The sequence below is a fragment of the Megascapheus bottae genome, chromosome 20, assembly GCF_031878675.1.
Source record: "Megascapheus bottae isolate mThoBot1 chromosome 20, mThoBot2.hap1, whole genome shotgun sequence".
NCBI classification, from domain to species: domain Eukaryota; kingdom Metazoa; phylum Chordata; class Mammalia; order Rodentia; family Geomyidae; genus Megascapheus; species Megascapheus bottae.
This window is the reverse complement of record NC_143528.1, coordinates 30,875,505-30,896,032: the sequence shown is the minus strand read 5'-3', so window position 1 is coordinate 30,896,032 and position 20,528 is coordinate 30,875,505. Positions and strand designations below refer to the sequence as shown.

General features: G+C 35.3%; 1 protein-coding gene across 2 annotated transcripts in view; it reads right to left on the bottom strand.

Moving 5' to 3' along the window:
• Spock3 (SPARC (osteonectin), cwcv and kazal like domains proteoglycan 3) overlaps window positions 1–20,528 on the bottom strand; it is a 243,269-nt gene that overhangs the window by 92,247 nt on the left and 130,494 nt on the right. The gene's annotated exons all lie outside the window — the stretch shown is intronic.

The window sequence follows — 20,528 nt, the reverse complement described above, 5'->3', positions numbered from 1 at the left end:
TTTGCTAGTATGTGTTAAAGAATTCAGATTTGTCCTGTAGTCTTTCCTGTGAATAGCATTTCATTTCGTCTAATTTTTAATCATTATTCTATATTTTTAGAAGAGATAACTCAAAACCGTCAGTAAATAACAGGGTAAAAAAGAAGGAAAGGAAAAAGAAAGGAAGGTAGAAAAAAAGTCTGGTTAAACTTATTCATAAATATAAAGCTTATCCTCTTACTTTGTACTTAATTCCAAATAGAATCATGTCTCTCTTTCATCAGAGCTGTAGTTTTTATAGTCAGAGCTGTAGTTTTAAAGTATTCAATGGAAATGTATTTTGCCCTTAATTTTCTGTGAATAGCTTATATGTATCTTTTTTTGCCAAAACTAAATACAAGTAATAAATCTAAAGAACCAATATAATCACAAACATGAAATACCTGAAAATAAGTATGCTCATATTCAAGGGATACGTCAATGATGGAATATATCTGTCCTATATAATATGTATATATGTATGTATGTATTCTTTTAAAAAATATTGTAGCAAATGGTGCTATGACTCCAAGGGGTAGGGTGGTAGCCTTGAGCTGAAGAGCTCATGGGCAGTTCCCAGGCTCAGTGTTCAAGCCCCACAACAGACAAAAATCCACATTGTAAAGGTGATATACCGAAGGGGTTAGAGTTACATAAGTAAGGTAATGGGTACATTTCTTTTTTGACAGTTACCCCACCTTCATTTTCTCCCACCCATTCCTTTCTCCCCAAAGTAGTAAGTTAATTTCTAACTGAGTGTCCAGTGAATATTTTTCTATATGTATTAGGCATCAATGATTTCATCATATCAATGAACACAAAAAAACCCCACAAAAACATAAACACATGGCAAAAGCAGAACTTACTTGAAGTTACTACTGGAATTTTGCTACTACTAAATAAAAATACCAGGATAATAAGGCTCAACATCTTAAAGATAAAGTCAGTAGGTCCAGTGGAAAATTTATTTTGTAGGAAAACAAGCTGTCTTCGTAAGATGGTACAAGACAGATCTGCTCCTGAATCAAAAATTATGCTAATCCCAGTTAGCGAAGAACTCTGTACAGGATGCCCTGCTACTCATTAGCTCATTCATTGCCAATCATTACTGTAATTTCAGCCTCGGCTGCACATCACTTCCTGTCGAAAGCAACATTGATAACAAGAGCTAGAAATGCTTCCACACACAGCACACTGATGGCAGGAATTACTCATCAAAAGCAAAAGCTGCCAGTTGCCTATAAAGCACTGGCTGCCTAAGAATGATTAAGTGTTTCTGAACAAAACCACAAATCACAATAATGAATCAGATGAAAATCTCCAGTAAGATACTGAACAGCACCAGCTGGCCTCGGCACACAGTGATGTACAATGTAAAATGATGACACTCTAAATAACTTGTGCTGGCAGCTTTAGAGAACTCCGTCCCAAGCTAGTGCCCGCTTGTGAGAATCGCATCAGAAGGAAAAGCTGATAAACCGGAAGAACATCACTCATATTACAACATTCCCAGAAGGGGAAAATGTATAAACAATGACTTCTTACACTGGTCACTCTTAAGATAATAAAAAGCATCCTAAATCACATATATTTTCTTTATTTTACCCTAATTTTAATTTAAATAGAATAAACAAGTAGACTAAATGTGAGAAATGCAGAAATAATAATTCAATATTTGGTCACAATTTTTTAACCTATTTAAGGCATAAAAATGTTGATTCAGGGCTGGGAGTTTGGCCTAGTGGTAGAGGGCTTGCCTAGGATGCAAGAAGACCTGGGTTCGATTCCTTGGTACTACATACACAGAAAAAGCTGGAAATGGTGCTGTGGCTCAAGTGGTTATATCTCTATCCTTGAGAAGTCCAAGGACTCAGGTCCTGAGTCCAAGGCCCAGGACTGGCAAAAAATATTGACTCAGTTGTATTTTCATATTGTTTCAAGATACCTATTTTGAGATAAGTATAGGTTGGCTCTCCTTTATTACATTATTGATCAAGAATAGAATTTAGGCTACAGTTTGAGTAATATATGAAGCCATAAACACATGTGAAATATATAAAGATCTTTTTATTTCTACAACATATTTGTGACTTATTAATGACTGAATCAAATTATGCTCAATCACGGTACAATTAATTCAGCAATTAGAATAATGCTTACTTCAAAGAGCATGCTTGTTTTAAATGAAATAGGACAATGTATCTATGCATGTATCTGTGATTGACATCTCATTATTTCTACACTCTATGCCTGTAATTACAAATAAGTACCTGCAATACAGGTATGATGATCCATGCATATAAGTCAAGGTACTTAGATGGAGACAGAAGTCCAGTCTGTGAAAAGTTATCAAGATACTCTCTCATTGGAAGGAATCAAAACAGAGGATCACAAAATTTAAACAGGTGGACCTCTTGTCATAGAATGCTGGATGTAAAACTTACATTCCAGTCTCAGAACTACAAAAAAATATACTCCACTGTGTAAGACAAAGAATATGTTAACTAGAACTTATATTGAGACACTAGTTGGATAGTATAGGAGATTTTTCTCTGGAATAAGAAAGTTTGTAAACATTAGTAAATATAATAATAAAAAATGTTACTAGCATATAATATAAAGGGAACTAGATATCTACTCTTCTCAAATTATTTCATTCAAAATATATTACTAGTGAGACTGTGAGTTTTTAATCTTGATTCATGCATTTCCACTAAAAAAAGATTCAAGATGTAAAATTCAAATAATGTTAAAGATTTGAAAGTATGCAACTTGATCCCAAGGAAAAATATGTACCAAGACTACATATTACATACATTTTGACATTTTTAAAATGTTATACTCACGGTCAATGTAATTAATGAATTATAGCTAAGAAATACATGTGTTGAACAAATTCATCCTATATGCATATCTATACCACCATTCTTTTTACTTTCTTTATACCAGGGATTAAACCTTGAACTCAGGGCCTCATTCTCTGAATGGACTTTTAAATTCATGGCTGGCATTCTGCATAGTAAGAGGCAGAACAAAACTGAAACAAATGGCCTCTTATTTTAATATTCATTTTATTTTGACAATAGATCAAGATGTCAAATGACTTTATTCTGTATGTCTTCATGGCGATTAAATGTGGATTCTTTCCTGTTGCTTTCAGTTTGCTCAAAATGTTTTATTTTCTATCCATCTATCCTTTTATATGGTTAGTCTTTGATAACTATAAGCATGAATTTAGTAGGGGTATACAAGTTGGAGGGCAACTACTTAAAGGTCTTATGTGATATCAGTTAAACTGATAAACTCATATTTATACATGATCATAGTTGTGTGAAATTTTAGCTAGAAGATGGAGAAAAAATGTACAAAATTGTATATTTCACAAGCATTTTAAACACTATGATAGCTGATTAGTAAAGAAAAGAAGACTATTTGTAAAAGTTCATAATTATAGCATGTCTGGTAGGGTCACAGTTTCCAATGCCAAAATTTAAAATGACTATCATTTCAAATTGTTGAAATTCCAGGGGTGATTTAGCTATGACTTCTATAGTTATGCTCAAGTTTTCTAATTCAAGCTCTCAATATTTTTTTTCAAGGATGTTTGGAGGCTTTTGGAATCAGATAAGTCTGAATGAACACGCTAGAGTAAGTCATTTAAACGTAATGCTTCTTAAATGATTGTTCCATTGATAGCAAAGCCAGAATCTGATAGTTGCTGATTTTTCCTCTGGAAATCTTCCATTAGTTGGGAAGTTTGCCAAAGTCTTACCCTTTTAAGAAGGAAGACTGGAAACAGATTTGAATCATATAGCATTAGATCAATTTTCTCCTGCTTGGCAAAACTACAAATGCATATACACAAAGATTTTAGATTCCTATTACTAACCCAAGCTTTTGACTCAGTCCCAGCCATGACTCAAAGTGATTAAAGTCTCTTCTGACTTTGTTGAAACAAGGCATGGATCTTCTATTATGGAGGAAGGAAATATTGGTCCAGAATTTTAGATTCGGTCTAACATCAAGTATATCATAGGAAAGCTTTAACCAATGCTCAGACAAGGACCATATTAGTTCTATGAAAGTAACCAGATATTACAACTAAAGATAGCCAGGCTCTTTGCATTCTTTAGCTTTTGCTTTTCTTTTAGTATACATATTTCATTTTAGTATTTTGTTATTTTACTTATTCTATGTTAACTGGAAGGATCAACTGTCTCTATCTCTGCCTAAGTCTCTCTTCATTCATGGAGCTTGAACTCAGGGCCTGGGCTCTGTACCAGAGCATTTTTACTCAAGGCAAGGGCTCTGCCATTTTAAAACATACCACCACTTCCCGTTTCTGGTTTTGTGGTGATTAATTGGAGACCAGAGTCTCACAAACTTTTCTGCCTGGGCAGGATTCAAACAATGATCTCCAGATCTGTCTCCAGAGTAGCTAGGATTACAGGTATAAAAATCAGCACTGGAAGAATTCTTTTTATTTTTATTTTTTTGCCAGTCCTGGGCCTGAGCACTGTCCTTAGACTTTCTCAAAGCTAGAGCTCTACCGCTTGAGCCTCAACACCACTTCCGGCTTTTTTCTATGTATGTGGTACCAAGGAATGGAACCTGGGTCTTCATGCATGCTAGGCAAGCACTCTACCACTAGGCCAAACTCCCAGCCAGCACTGGAAGAATTCTTGGTACTAGCCTTGAGTTGGGAGCCCTGTGTGTTCCACAAGGGACTAGAGAAGGGAAGGTAGAGCTTCTGGAAAGAAGACACAGGAACTAACCTACTGTCATGGGAGCAAAGCCTTATGAATGGACTAGGAAGAGAGTGCATAGAACTGTTGTTGGGAAAATCACAGGCCATCAGATGCTAGAAAAACATTCAAAGGTCAGATTTGAGTAAGTTACAGAGACAAATTTATTTACTGCCTTTCCTTTTGGACTGAGGCCATCCATAACTTCCAAATGCAGGTAAAAAAAATGAAGGATAGTAACAATTGTTACATGCTTTCTATACACTGAGCACAGAGTAATGCATTGTGTATCAGCAGTCATATCTATCAGTCATTAAAGCAGGAAACAATTATACAATGGAAGTGAGATTGACAAGTCACAGTTGGAGAAGCAGAATGTGTTAGTTAGTCTGACCTCAAAGTGTTTTGGGGGTAAATGCATACAACATACCTACAAAATGCAGTGGGAGAGAAATTTAGAATCAAAAAAAATAGTAAAATTTACTTTTTTGCCTATGAATAAAATGTTTTTGAATATATTACAAATATCATTCTCTTCCAGGAAAAGGAGAAAAAATACTTTCCATTGTCCATACTTTGCTACATATTGGGTATCAAACATAAATATATGATTATTCAAATAAGAGTGAGAAGAATACAGAAGTAAAAAAATTTCTGTGCAAGGATCTACTTATATTGCCTTTTGAAAACAGAAAGTATTAGATAAATGTTCCTTGTTACAATTAAAAATCTACAAGTCAAACACATCCTATACAACTTTTCTTTGTTTCTGAGTTTGTGATGTTCTAACACAGAAAAACTTGTCCACACACATGTGTTTGTGGTGGAGTCTTTACTTCTTCCTCTCTCAGTGATTCGATGGTTTCATTTCTCTTTCCTGCAGCACAACCATTTTTGGCTTTCCTTCACTCTCCATCAATACTACGCAATCATTCATTGCTAGTCTGCTCCAAATCTAAAATTAAACCAAATTAAACAACAGAATAGTAACAAAACAGATCAAATGTTCCCGAGTCAATTCTCAGTCCTTTTTCCTTAAGTGTACTTTTTTTTTCCCAGTCCTGGGCTTGAGCTCAGGGCCTGAGGACTGTCCTTGGATTTTTCTCAAGGCTAGAACTTGAGCCTCAGCACCACTTCTGGCTTTTTCTAAGTATGTGGTACCAAAGAATTGAATCCGGGTCTTCGTGTATGCTAAGCAAGCACTCTACCATTAGGCCAAACTCCCGGCCCAGCTTCAGTGTACTTTTAAGACATGTCTTCTTGCTTTTGCCTAAGCCTTCTCCAAACACAGACAATTCTATCTCCTCCCCTTGAGAACCTATGATTACAGATATTCACTTGTATATCTGGTTTGTTGAGATAGAAGCTCACTAGGCTTCGCGTTTTTTATGCGCTCATCCTCTAAGGGTTGGCTTTCTGTTTTTCAGGTAGTACGTTATGCCATCTCTTAATCTTTCATGGGATATTATCATTGTTTTCTTCCTAGGCTATAATTTATACATTTCTCTTTTCCTGCTATTCTAGGAATACCACTCCAGAATCATTCATTTCAATCATCTTATTTTTATAACTCTCTTACTCAAGCTCTGTAGAACAGACATAGTTAATAATTCCCTTAATTATTAATCTCTCTTACTCCCACAATACCAAGACCCACATGTTTTCTTCTGATTTTATTATCTCTTTTATCAGTATTTTTCATCTCCCTTCAGAGAAAAACTATTCATAGAGAAGCTAATAAATTTCATCATTTTCTATGCTTTCAGAAAGAATTTAGGAGATCCATATTGTGCTCAGTATTAAGATTTGATGAATGGAACTATACTTAAAATGATTATAATCCTTAAAACCCATTGACAATATTTTAAAATTCAGTATGATCTGTGAATATAAAATAAGCACAACACACTACAGTATTGGCATTTAGACTAACATTAGAATTATATAATGACATATACAGGTAGTTAATTTTAGTTTCACATTAAAGTTATAGAGACCTAACCAGAGAGTAAGAGTTATTTTATTCTAAGTGACTAACTTGGAAAATGAGTTAGTTCATATCTCTTAATGGGAAATTGTAATAGTACATAGCCAGAATATCAAAATTTCCATTTGAGTTCAGCACATTCATATAAAGTGAATAGATAAAGGTTAGGCTGACATTAGATTCTTTACTTAAGCATTAAAATATAGCATTTTTTTCTTATTTTTCCTCCTTCTAGTAATCCACAGCTAGATATCAGAACTGTGTAGAACTTTGAATAACACAGATGTTATTCAAAATTAATTATCCAGAGATTCTCAAGTTTGTAAAATGAATATTTTCATGAGTCATGAGTCCCTAACAGTTCAAATCCAAAGTAAAATGCTTCAAAGACCCCCTAGTTGTACTATATTTTATTTGATCAAGGATTTCTTTTTGATCTTGTTCTTTCCTGTATGTGTCCTTAGTCAGTGAGAATGGTGGACCATTCCCCCTCTGCCAAGTGGGATTCACACCCAGAGAGATAACATCTTTCCTCTAGTAGAGAAAATGTCGCCAGCACATTCCATGAAAAACTGTGTGAATCCCAATTTTAACTTCAAAATCCATGCAATCCACTTATTTCCCAGTCTGTGTCCCATCAACTTAAGCAAAGTGATTGGCTTAAAGGTCTGCTCCTTTCTGGGTAATTTTCTAATACTACCCAGTCCTGCTTGTAATCTTATGACACAGAAACAAATAACTCCCAAATCCTGAAATATGTGCCATCATACAAACAGGCATACAATTCAGGGTCATTTCCAATGACTCAAGTGGAAAAGTAAAAAGTAGCAAAAGAGATCCTCAAATTCAGGAAACAAAGCAATAAGATCCATCCATTTGGATGATTTGGGGTATCTCTGTATTTACTGAATACAAAACGATCTGTATTAGCCATAAGCCTCCTTTGCACCATTCCCCAAATTCATCTTAGTCACATTTTCCCTCACGGTTCCCTCTGTACTGTCAGTATCACTCTCAAGAGTCCGTGCAAGTACTTTCTAACAGTTTGGAATAAAACTTCCTTTCTTTCCTCTTCCATTTGCCAGGGAAACTCGTTTTCATCTTTCTTTTGATCAAAGCCCTCCAATAGTTTTACCACTACTTTTAGGGATAAGTGCAAAATCCTTGTGGTCTCAAGTATTAACTGTTCTGATCATGGCTCACTTGTCAGACCTGTCTTTCCATCTAACTACACTGGCTTTTGTGCCAAAGAAGGATTCATGGGTACACATCAAGTTTGTTCGTATACTTTCAGTCTGCTCACTGCACTTGGATATTTCCCAGATATTTGACAATAGTGCATTTCCTCTCATCCCAGTTATTTCTCTGATGTTATTGATGAATGGAAAGTTGCATTTACCATTCTGCTCTACCTTTATCATTCTTCCATTCTCTCTCTGCTTACTACTTATCACTATTATTTAAATTTATATGGAATATCATTTATTTCTCTATTACTGGTCTTTCCTGACAAAGTCTAAACATGAGAAGATTAAAGCTTTCTTTGTTCTTATAATGTTTTAATCTATCTGCCTATATGAGTAATTGGCTCGTGGTAGTTGTTCAATATGGGTGTTTCATGATGAGTGAATTATGATTTGACAGGTTCAGTAGAAAGCTCAAGTAAAATAAGAATGAAAGATTAGATGGTGAATTTGACACTGTCAATCTTTCTAGTGCCCCATGGAAAAGTATTTTCACTGCTTTAGCTGCACAAAATTTGCAAGTTAACAAGTTAACTGCAAACCAGTTAAGGAAAAAGACACCTCCTTAATAGAGAAACTGTATAGTAAAGGAAGAATTGAAATACACAGATTTCTTAGCAAACTACTAGTGATATTTAGGTACTGTTATTCCTATGATTTCATTTTTGTCTTCCTTATTGTCAATAATTTCATTATAAGTAGAACATATAATGTAATTAAAATGTCTTTTAAAATTGCCTTTTGCACATTGTTCCTTGATAAGTGGATATTAGATCCAAACAGTACAAGAGCAATGATTCAATATTTGGGTACCCAAGGATATGAACATGGTCTTGGAGATAGAAATATAACTACACAGACATAAAAAGCTATGATAGGATATATACTCCATAGACATAATGTTATATAGGTTGATATGAATCTATGACATACGAAGTCTCTCTCAGCTTAATTTTAATTATGTCTAAAATTTGTGTCAGTGATTGGATATAGATTCCCTTCTTGAATATTTGTTTGTTAAACATGACATTTGAAATATGATGTAAAAATCAGTATTAATAAAATCTTTTAATAAAAAATGCCCTTTTAAAAATGTCCTAGATTCAGGGACTGAAAGATTAGCCTACTGATACAGTGCTTGCTTAGCATGTACGAAGACCTGGGTTCGATTCTTTGGTACCACATACATAGAAAAAAAAAAGCCAGAAATGGTGTTGTGGCTCAAGTGTTAGATCTCTAGCCCTGAGAAAGCCTAAGGACAGTTCCCAGGCCCTTAGTTCAAGGCCCAGGAATGGCAAAAAATATGTCCTAGATTCAGAAATAACTTTATTCTACTTGTATTTTACTCTAGATACATAGCTGAGAGCTAAATACTAAAACAGGAATGAAATAACTTACAGAAAATGATAAAACGTTTACTCCTGAAAATGAATTCGTTTTTAAAATTTTGTCAATAATATACAAACATTTTAAATAATTGTATAACTTTGAGCAATATCACGGGCTGAGGACTGCATTTATTTTATATAACATGCATTGTTTTAAACGAACATTTATAATACAGGTAAAAAACCTCTAACTTTAGTGAACTTCCATAATATAGAATATTTTCTACAACCATAAGAAAGTTCTAATAAGATCAAATGAATAGTTCTTGTATATTGCATGGTCCAGTTTTATGTATGAGAGTTAACAAAATGTCTGCTTTAGGAATGGACACATACAATTGCTGTTGCTTGTTAGGCTCTAAAAGGTGAGTGTTAGAAAAGTGTGCATGATGCCCACATCAGGATGCTGGAGAAAAGTTCTTTACAACATTTAGGTTTTGTCTTTCATTTTTGTCACAAAAATAAAATTGTTAAGGCTCCAGTGCATACTTCTATTATTTTTTCTGCTATTGTGATTCTCATTATTTGAGAGTAACAGACAGTATTTTTAATTGATTAGATCATGCGCTCTACTATTAAATTTCTTTAAAATGTTAGTGTCTTAACAGAATAATTGTGTTCTCATTTGAAATAAAAGGTTCTGATAGTTTTCTTAAATGCTCGTTAGTGTGCATACTCTCTGTGTTTCTGATGTCCTGGAGGCTTATTTTTTCTTAGACCTTCACCATCACTTTCCTACTTTTGTTAGATTGCAGGTGGAAAACAATGGAGAAGGTAGTACCATCTAGCTTTTAATCATCTGAACCCTGAAATGACAACCGTGTCTCTACTCTGGTTTGACAAGGGAAAACTAAGCATACAATCTCCGGAAGATATAAGAAATCCTTTGGGAGCTTCTGAAAATTCTGTGACATGGCCTAACAAAGATTTCCCCACAACAAGACTCTGAAAAGGTTTGGAAAAGGATACTTTTTTCTATGATACTTATATTTGTCTGAAGGCAAATATCAATGAGTATAAATTATATATTCAGATAACAATGTGAACACAGAATCACATAGGAGACAAATGAGCTTCATATTTTAAACAAAATTGGCCCACAAGAACTATTTCAAGACATTTTAGAAAAATCAAAATGAAATATCAGATAGAGTAGAAAACTAGGAGAAAGAATGACGATTCAGACTGAAATATAGCAGCATATGAGCCTACGTGTCCCAGTTATTTATCTGCATTAGTCACTTGTAAGATGAGAGGCTTTTTTCATATATTTTTATTGTAATCAATAAAAGGCTTACATTTATATTCACCAGACAGAAGGTGCATTACTTCACAAACATTGATACCTTTTCTCATGTCTTGGTCCCCATTTCCCTCCCCCACCCCCCGGAAAGGCTTTCTATGAAGTTTAAAAGTTAATTGGCTCCAAACTCTAAACTCCTTTAACTAGAAGTAGTTTCTTTTCTGTCAATACTTGGCCAATGATAATTTTTCCAGAATGTTGAATTATTAAAAAATAGTAACAGAAAATTTAAATTTAATATCGCAAGTATCACAACCCCATAAAAATGATCATTCAAATTGATTACTGGAAAACATGCTATTAAAGAGTGATTAATACTAATTTTTCTAAAATGCTAAGAAATATAATTGATTAACAAGAGAGAGGAGTAAGAAAAACTCACTTGTTAAAATAATTAACAAAAAAGAGAAACATGAATCACACAAACTAAGTTCATCATGGAACTTGCCCATCAAACACAAACTGTTTTACAAATAATAACCTCCCCAAAATGAGTGAATAAATTAGACACATTTTTATGATAACTTGAAAATCTAGCCATTCCCCCCAACACAAACACACTTTGGGGATCTGCTAATATTATCTTCACATCTGAAAATAATTGCTGCAGCTCCAAAAAATAGTTATCGCCAGGTTCTAATTCCTTGATTCGCCAGGTTCTAATTTGAGACAATGTCTGGACAGTATTTTTCTATAGAGCCCTCCATTATTAAAGATTCACACATTCATTCTTGATGACTGAAAAGAGAAAATGTGACTCTTATCCACAGGTCCACCAGTCTAAAACTCAACATTCCTCAGACCTAGCCAGTATTCTTTATTGGTAGCTGCGTGATGAATGATGAAGCTTCCAAGCATATTACAGAAAGTGAAGAACCTGAAACTCTCCATAGAAGGTGCTCAACGGTGAATTTCAGGATACTTTTCCAAACAGGAATATAGTTTATTACCCTTACTCTCTCCTATCTCAATCAGTTAAATCATATTCCTCATTTTACATAAAATTCTAATCTTAAATATAAACAACTATACATGAATCTTGAGCTGTTCTAAAATCATAATGGGAATCAACCAATTCTCTCAAGCATATAATTAATGTTTATTAGGCGCTTATGCTTTCAAATGTGTTTTATGCAAATGATGTCTTTAATTTTCACCAAAACAAAAAATAGTATAATTACTACCTCTGTCTGATAAACAGGAAAAACAGACATAGAGGATTTAATTTGCAAAGAGTCATTCTGCTACCAAGAAACAGAAACAGACTTCAAAGCCAGCTTGTCTAGCTTCAAATTACAGACCATTAACCATCCTGCTGAAAGCCTTTTCAGAAGTCGATGGAATATTTGCCAAAAAATAAGCCATATAAACAAACCAGGGAATAAATTGGCAGAATATGTTGATAGGAATGAAGAAGACAGATTTTACCAAAGTCTGTCACTTAAAAAATGTTGTATAAAATTTGTGCTATTTATGGAAGTCTATGTTTAAAAATATGAAACATGTTTGGGAAAATAATAATTGACCACAACATAATCCTTACATGGTTGTGATTGTTTTTGTGTGTGTGTAGGTCCTGAGGGTTCGAACTCAGGGCCTTGGGCTCTAGTTTAGCTTTATGACTCAATACTAGCACAACTTCAGTTCCAAACTTATTGCTTTAGTTTTTTTTTCCCACATGAGCACTCTATCCTCAATTGAGATTCTTCAGAAGTCACAACCTTTAGAATTTAATTTGTAGAGTAAAAAAATCAGAGCACATCCTCTAGAGAGTAAGTTGCCTGCTACGATGAGATTGCCACATGCCAGGTGAGAAAACATCAGAGGGGCTGCCATAGGCCATGGTGTGGATAAAGAAGTATCATTCTTTGGGTTTTAGGTTAATCAATAGATTGCTGGTTTTATTTTTTGTTTTTTTTTTTTTCAAATGAAGAGAAAATATACCTCAGTAATGATTAGATTAGTTATATACTTCCCAAACCGGTTCCATGTGGCAACTTTTTTATATTTGAGAAATGTAGTTTGTGTTTCTGTGTGTAATGCATATTATATAAATTAAAGGTTGTCTATTCTGTCGTAACTGACCAAGATGCTTGAGCCCAATGGAACCCTTATCAAAGAGGAAAAGGTTTATAAACTCCTAAGGAAGACTTCGGTTTCAATTTCCTTGGAAAAGACTAAGAATTTCATGCGCAGGAGGGAGACGGGGAGGTGGGGGGTGGGGGGAGAGTAGGAAAGTTAATATGGTCAAAAACTGTACATCAAGCAATACTTTTCCAGAGGATAACATGGTTTTAAGAGAAGATGAATGAACAATGAAACCCTCACCTATTATAAATGTATGCTAACTTAAGTTTTAAAAAGGGAAATAACAATTCTGTAATTTTTTTCACTCCTGGGACTTAAACTCTGGCCTGGGCGCTGTTTCTGAGCTCTTCAGCTCAAGACTACCTACCATTCTATCCCTTGAGCCAAGCCCCACTTCCCGTTTTCTCCAGGTTAATTGGAGATAAGAGTCTCAGGTCCTTTTGTGCCAGGGCTGGCTTTGAAGCTTGATCCTCAGACCTCAGCCTTCTGAGTAGCTAGGTTTACAGACTTGAGCAGCTGTGACCAGACAAATTCTGTAATGTTTTAAAAGTGTGACCAGAGGAGCTGCATTTGATCAATGTCAATAATATGCAGTTACAGAAATATAACTGTGAAATGCACTGTGATTTTTTATAATTTACCTATGTCAGCATACATTGGTTGTTACAAGAGTGTTTCACTGTGTTCATACATTGATGGAGTATACCCTGATTATATTCATTCTTCTGTGTTCTTCCTGATCCCTTTCCTCCTTTCCGCACACAATTATTCTATTCAATGAATCCTCATCATGTAATTGCTACACAGTAATAAATATACATTTAAAAGATCATATACCAGGCTGGGAGTTTGGTTAAAGTGCTTGCCTAGCATGCATGAAGACCCAGGTTCGATTCCTCGGTACCACATACATAGAAAAAAGCCAGAAGTGGTGCTGAGGCTCAAGCGGTAGAGCTCTAGCCTTGAGAAAGTCCAAGGACAGTGCTCAGACCATGAGCTCAAGCCCAGGACTGGCAAAAATATCCCAATGGCATTCTTTAAAGAAATAGAAGAGGCAATTCAAAATTTCATATGGAATAATAGAAGACCCAGTATAGCAAAAACACTTCTTAGCAGAAAGAACAGCGCTGGAGGAATTTCAATTCCAAACTTTAGACTCTATTACAGGGCTATAATTATCAAAACAGCTTGGTACTGGCACAAGAACAGGCCTGAATACCAATGGAATAGAACTGAAGGCCCAGATATTAAACCACAGACCTATGGCCACCTAATCTTTGACAAGGGAGTCAAAGAAATAGAATGGAAGACAGCCAGCCTCTTCAACAAGTGGTGCTGGCAGAACTGGTTAAGCACCTGCAGAAAACTAAAGTTGGATCCTTCTTTGTCACCCTGTACAAGAATTAACTCCAAATGGATCAAAGACCTGGAGGTAAAAGCTGACACACTGAAAACTTTACAGGAAGGAATAGGAGATACACTAGGCCTCCTTGGCACAGGTCAAAACTTTCTTAATAAGGACCAACAATCACAACAAATCAGAGAAAGGTTGGATAAGTGGGACTGCATTAAACTGTCGAGCTTTTATATGGCAAAGGACATAGCTAGTAAATTAATTAGGAAGCCTACAGAGTGGGAGAAGATCTTCACCAACCAAACAACGGACAAAGGCCTCATATCTAAAATATATCAACAACTCAAAAAATTGAATCACTCCAAAACTAACCTCCAGAGTAACAACCATCCTATTAAAAAATGGGCCAAAGACTTAAAGAGAGTCTTCTCTGAAGAAGAAACAAAAATGGCCTATAAACACATGAGGAAATGCTCAACATCTCTGGTCCTAAAAGAAATGCAAATCAAAACAACTCTAAGATTCCACCTCACTCCAGTTAGAATGGCCAGGATCAGGAAAACGAATAATAACAGAAGCTGGAGGGGATGTGGCCAGGAGGGATCACTACTACAAGGTAGGTGGGAGTGCAAACTCGTTCAACCACTATGGAAAGCAGTATGGCAGTGCCTCAAAAGACTAAACATAGAACTCCCCTATGACCCAGCAATTCTACTACTTGGCATTTACCCAACCATCCAGAAACAAGGGCATACTAAATCCACTAGCACAACAATGTTCATTGCAGCATTATTCACCATAGCGAAGATATGGAACCAACCTAGATGTCCCTCAGTTGATGAGTGGATCAACAAGTTGTGGTATTTGTACACAATGGAATTCTATGCTGCTGTCAGAAAAAAACGACATCGACCTATTTGTTAGGAAATGGAAAGTCTTAGAAAAAATCATATTAAGTGAAGCAAGCCAGACTCAAAGGAACTTAGGCTCAATGGTTTCCCTCATTCGTCATAAACTAGCAGAGATCTGCAATAGAGCAAAACCTTGATACATAAGGCCATATAGTATGAAGCTAATTGAAAGGACCTCCAAGATATTGAAACAAAAGCCATATAACGAATGATTATTGTCCTTAATGTACTATGTTATCTCTCATCTCTTTTGCTGTCCCTTGGTTATCTCATATTGTTACAGTATCTCACTTTGTTATCTGATATATTGGATTTATTTGCATTTGGTTATTTGAAATTTGATAGGGAAGGGGGGAAAACCAAGACAGGTGGGGGGAGTGGGGGGGAGGGTAATGGGGACCAAGCATGTGAAAGGGTATCAATGTATGTGAATTAATGCACCTTCTATCTGGCAAATATCATGTAACCCTTTTATTAATTACAATAAACAAATTTTAAAAAAGATCATATACCAAGCCGGCATCATGGCTCATGCCTGCAATCCTAGCTACTCAGGGGGCTGAGATCTGAGGATTGTGGTTCAAAGCCAGCCTGGACACTAAAGTCCGTGAGACTCTTATCTCCAATTAACCACTTAGAAAACTTGAAGTGGCACTGTCACTTCAGGGGAAGAGCGGCCTTGAGCTGCAGAGCTCAGGGCCAGTGCCCTGATTTCCAGCCCCATAACCCACAAAAAACCAAAAAGATCATTTATCATATAAGAGTACAAATTCTACAGCCTTAATAACCTGGTTCCATGTACAAGTTTATGACCTGAGTAAGTGTTAACTAAATGCTATGGGTCAGAGATTATATATTTGTAAAAGATAAAATAATAACAGAAACTCATTTCATCTTCTGAGATTGATTGCTGTGACTGGATATTATGCATGAATATGCATATGTGCATATAGACATAGTCTAGATATAAAGAAAATCACTACAATCTTTAGCTGTTGCCTATTAGAAAGAAGAGTCAAATAAGACATGTCACTATTACAGAACTGTGGTAATGTTATGCTTAGAGTTAGGTACTCCTAACCCTTTATACCTCAGCTACCAAGAATGTGTGGAGAGCTAAGTACTTAAAATGTTATAAAAAAATCTATCTGCACAATTAAACTTCATTTGTGATTACAAAAATGAAATGTGTACTTAAATAAGATAGACATAATTTTAGGTCTTCTATTATCTGTCTGTCTCTTGGTCTATTTATCTACCTCTATATCATCATTGTAATTAATATTGGGTCACTGAATTTTGGTTTCCACTTCTGTGAAATAGATATAATGATGCTTAGTACAAAGCATTATGATTGTTGTGAAAGACAAATCAACTTAAGGCACTAAATGAAGAGTTTTACACATATTATTAAGTATGATATTCCTACTGGATTTCACTTTCCCTATGAATGCATTAAGCATAGGCTATATCTTCCAATACAGAAGTAGAAAGAAAAATTTTGAAGTGGTCATAAGTTCCTTTCAGTTTAATAAACATTAGTAACTCTACAGTATTACACTCTATGATTTAACCTTCCCATCTTAATGGTTACCATATTATATCAATGGAAACATAAATGCCCTGCTAACATCAACCATATAAAGAAATTCAGTTTCTTTATAATAAATTACAAAGTCCAAAGTGAGTAATGAAAATCAGAGTTCTAGGGCTTGTGTTCTTCTGCTATGGTTGCCTCCATCTTTGTATGATGTCTTCTTAAGAGGCCAAGAGTTTTTACCTATTGGCATTGTTGCATACCTTTGGTATATATGAGGTAAAAATTACCCTGAGTAGTTCTGTCCTAGAGTAATGTCTTCAACTTTGTGCTGTGATGCCAAATGTTTTTCTTCTACTATCAGCAGCATCGACTGGTGCCAGAAACACTGATTTAGAAATAATGTTAATTATTTCCAGCTGCATAGGCCTGGGAGGGAGGGAGCAGAAACCTTTGGAATCTCACTCACAATAGATTAAACAACAACAGCAACAACAAACAGGAAAAGAAAAACTTGCCTTTCTGGTTTTGTAGAACATTCCCTCTCCCCCAAGGTAATAACAGACGAAGCAGATCATATTCAAAGTCTGAGAAATCCATCACAGATTTTATAGTAAACTAACAAACTAAATAGTTATTTTACTCTATGAAAAAAATGCATGAGAATCTTCTTTATTGATAAAATTATGTGGTCAAGCTAGTAATGATAATGGTAACAGAAAGTTTGCACAAAAACATAAATATTGTGCTGCTTTCAAGCCAAATCACTAGAGAAAATCTCATTAGGAGACAAACCCAAATACATGACTTCGATTGGGATACTCATGGATGGTTCATTTCACCCTCTCTGTTGGTATTGATGAATATAGCTACTAGAAAACAATGGGCCACCTAATGATGCTATTTTTATGATTTTTGGAACATGATTATTTTTTAAAGCACACTAGCAAAATAAATAAGAATTGCTGATTATTAATTCAATTTCTTACAAACAATCCAAACATTTTTGAAACCATTTTTTATGGATTTCCCCCTCTTTCCATTTCATTTTTTGTAGACTCTTTTTCCTTTTCTTTGTATAATGTATACCTTTCATTTAAAGAATTGAATCAAATGCATTAAAACCATTTCAAAATAAATGTTAGTCATCTACAATATCTTCTCTCATTGTCAACACCTATGCACAAATCGTATAGAAAATGGAATGTATATTGATCTAGGCTAAACATTTCACTGGTCAAATACGTGCCAAAACCTGGATGGGAATGTGGCTTAGTGGTAGAATGCTTGCCTAGCATACACAAAGCCCTGGGTTCGATTACTCAGTACCACATGAATACAAAAAGCCTGAAGTGGTGCTATGGCTTAAGTGATAGAGTATTAGCCTTAAGCAAAAGAAACGCATCAGTAGCCTGCATGCCCTGAATTTAAGCCTTATCACTAGTAAAAACTACAACAAACAACTTTAAGCACCAAATGTTCTACAAATGGAAGAACATATAGTCAGCCTGTAAAGTTTCATCTATAGTATTGAACAAGACATAAGCCTGACTTTCAAGAACTGTCCAGTCAACTGGAAGAGACTGATGTCAGATAACTATGGGATAAGGAGTTTGAGTTAATGGAGCACATGTGTAATATCCACTTCTTTTTTGGGGAGGTAGTGGTGGAGGGGGTGATTAGCTTAGGGAATCCTCTGTGTAATGCAGGATCCTCTGCACAGAGGATCATTTCCTTTCTCTCTTAAGAAGAAGGAAATAGACTGTTAATTGCTATATGTAGCAATTTCCTGTGTAGATGATGTAAATGATCATGTCAGCATAGCACACTCAAGGCCCTGAGTTCAAACCCCTAAGACCACAAAAGTATATTTAAACAACCAAAAATGCTACAACTACAACAAAGCTATCTGGGAATGTTAAGGGTTAGCGTAATGTATGTTGGCTACCTTTATGCATCAAACAAACTGCCTGGAAGCTGGCTTTCTTGTGTAAGTGTTGTATATACCTCAACTATGTATGAACATCCATCCTCAAAGCTAATAAAGCCTTTTAAATATTAATCTTAATACCAATGCTTTCCAAAGCAGTCATTTATGTAATGAGTAGAGTTTACATAAAGTGCCATTTTTTAGACAGTGCTTGTCAATCAGAGAACAAGACAAAAATCATACTTTCACGAAGCACTAAAATCTGCCTACTGAGAGATTATAAGAGTCCTATAATGAGTTATTCCACCCTTTACTGAAAACACAGCTTCTGCAGGATTTCTACTCAGCATGTTTTGGCATTATACATTGATTACTGATTTCTGGGATATTAAGTAATATTTTGGTTACTGGTTTCTGATCATCTTTAACATGTAGAGAAAGTATCTTTCTGTCTATAGCTACATCATTGTAATGAGACACCCTGACTGGTAAAAAAAGTAGCCTTTGTCGCAATAAAGATAGTTAAGAATTTCTGTTCTTAAATTCCTGACTTAATAATTTTGCGTCTAGGTTTTAGCAAGTGTCAAAAGGAGTAAATCTCTGCCACAAGCATGATATTAATTGGGAGTTTTGAACTTGCTCTTTCCACAGGTGTTAAGTTCTAGATTACAGAATTTGTGATAAAATGAATTTTGCTTCTGAATTAAGTGCTTAAGCTAAGTCTGCCACTTTGGTGAGGCTCAAACACGAATTCATTCTTATTGATGTCTCAAATTAAACTCTTCACTCTCCTCTCCACACACATCTAAATATTGATGTACATAGGCGCTCGTGTGTGTGTGTGTGTGTGTGTGTGTGTGTGTGTGTGTGTGTGTGTGTGTGTGTATGCTAGTCCTGAGGCTTGAACTCAGGACCTGGGTATTGCCCTTACATTTTTTATTTTGTCCAAGGCTAGCACTCTACCACATCACCCACAGCTCCACTTCTGTCCTTTTGGTGCTTAATTAAGAGAAAAGAGTCATAAATGTTCTTGCCCAGGCTGCCTTTGAACCTTGAACCTCAGCTCTGTCTCCTGATCAGCTAGAATTACAGATATGCCCCACTGGCAGCCATCAACGTCTACCTACAAAGAAATTTAATCAGTAAGAATTTTAAGAGAGGCAGAAGCTCTTTGGGAACATAATGAGTTAAATAAAAGACAACATTTGTGGCCTAGAGGTTTCTGTTTCTTTGTAAAACTAGCATAAAAATCAAGACTGAAGAGGATAAATTGCTGGTAATTCTGTTTTATCTTTTGTTGTATCTTCCTCATATACACTGTGGACTTTATAGTCACTGACTGTCTTGATACCCCAAAGGAGAATGTTGTTCTCTTTCTCCTGCCCTTCTTTCACCTACTTCTACAATTACACTGAGTATTTAGGATTCATTGTCTCCCTTTGTCATACCAAACTTTCTTGGTACTGGTTATCTGTCCCTATGGATAGGAACTTAATGGAAAAAGACTTTTCCTGAAGCAAAAGTTTATATGGAAATCAGAGGAAAATTAATTTTCTTCTTTTGACTTTACTTCTAACTTCCCTAAAGTGAAATGTGTTCTAGCAATTTACAGATGCTTTTATTCTTTAATTTGTCTCCACTTCTTGGTGAATTTTGATAATAGGAGTTTTATACCAGTTCAGAAGAAATGCAATTATCCTCCAAGAATACAAAACTAGCAATATTTTCTTGTTAATTTGATTTTTAAAAGAGCATTTTACCAAAGAGAATTCCTGCAGAAGTCATACAGGAAATGAATGCACCTATCAGCTGATTCCCCAGTGATTCCACTGATGCTGGCTTTTACAGTCCTGAGGAATCAGCAGCAAACTGCATTCACAAGTTCTAAATTGCTCCTTTCTCAAAGCAAACCTTGCTCTACAAAGCAATAGGGGTTGTGAAAGATAATCAACATCCTTCTTTCCTCTGCAGAAATTTTACTCCAGCCTTCTCAGAATTAATTGAGGGATTCTGCTTGGAGTGC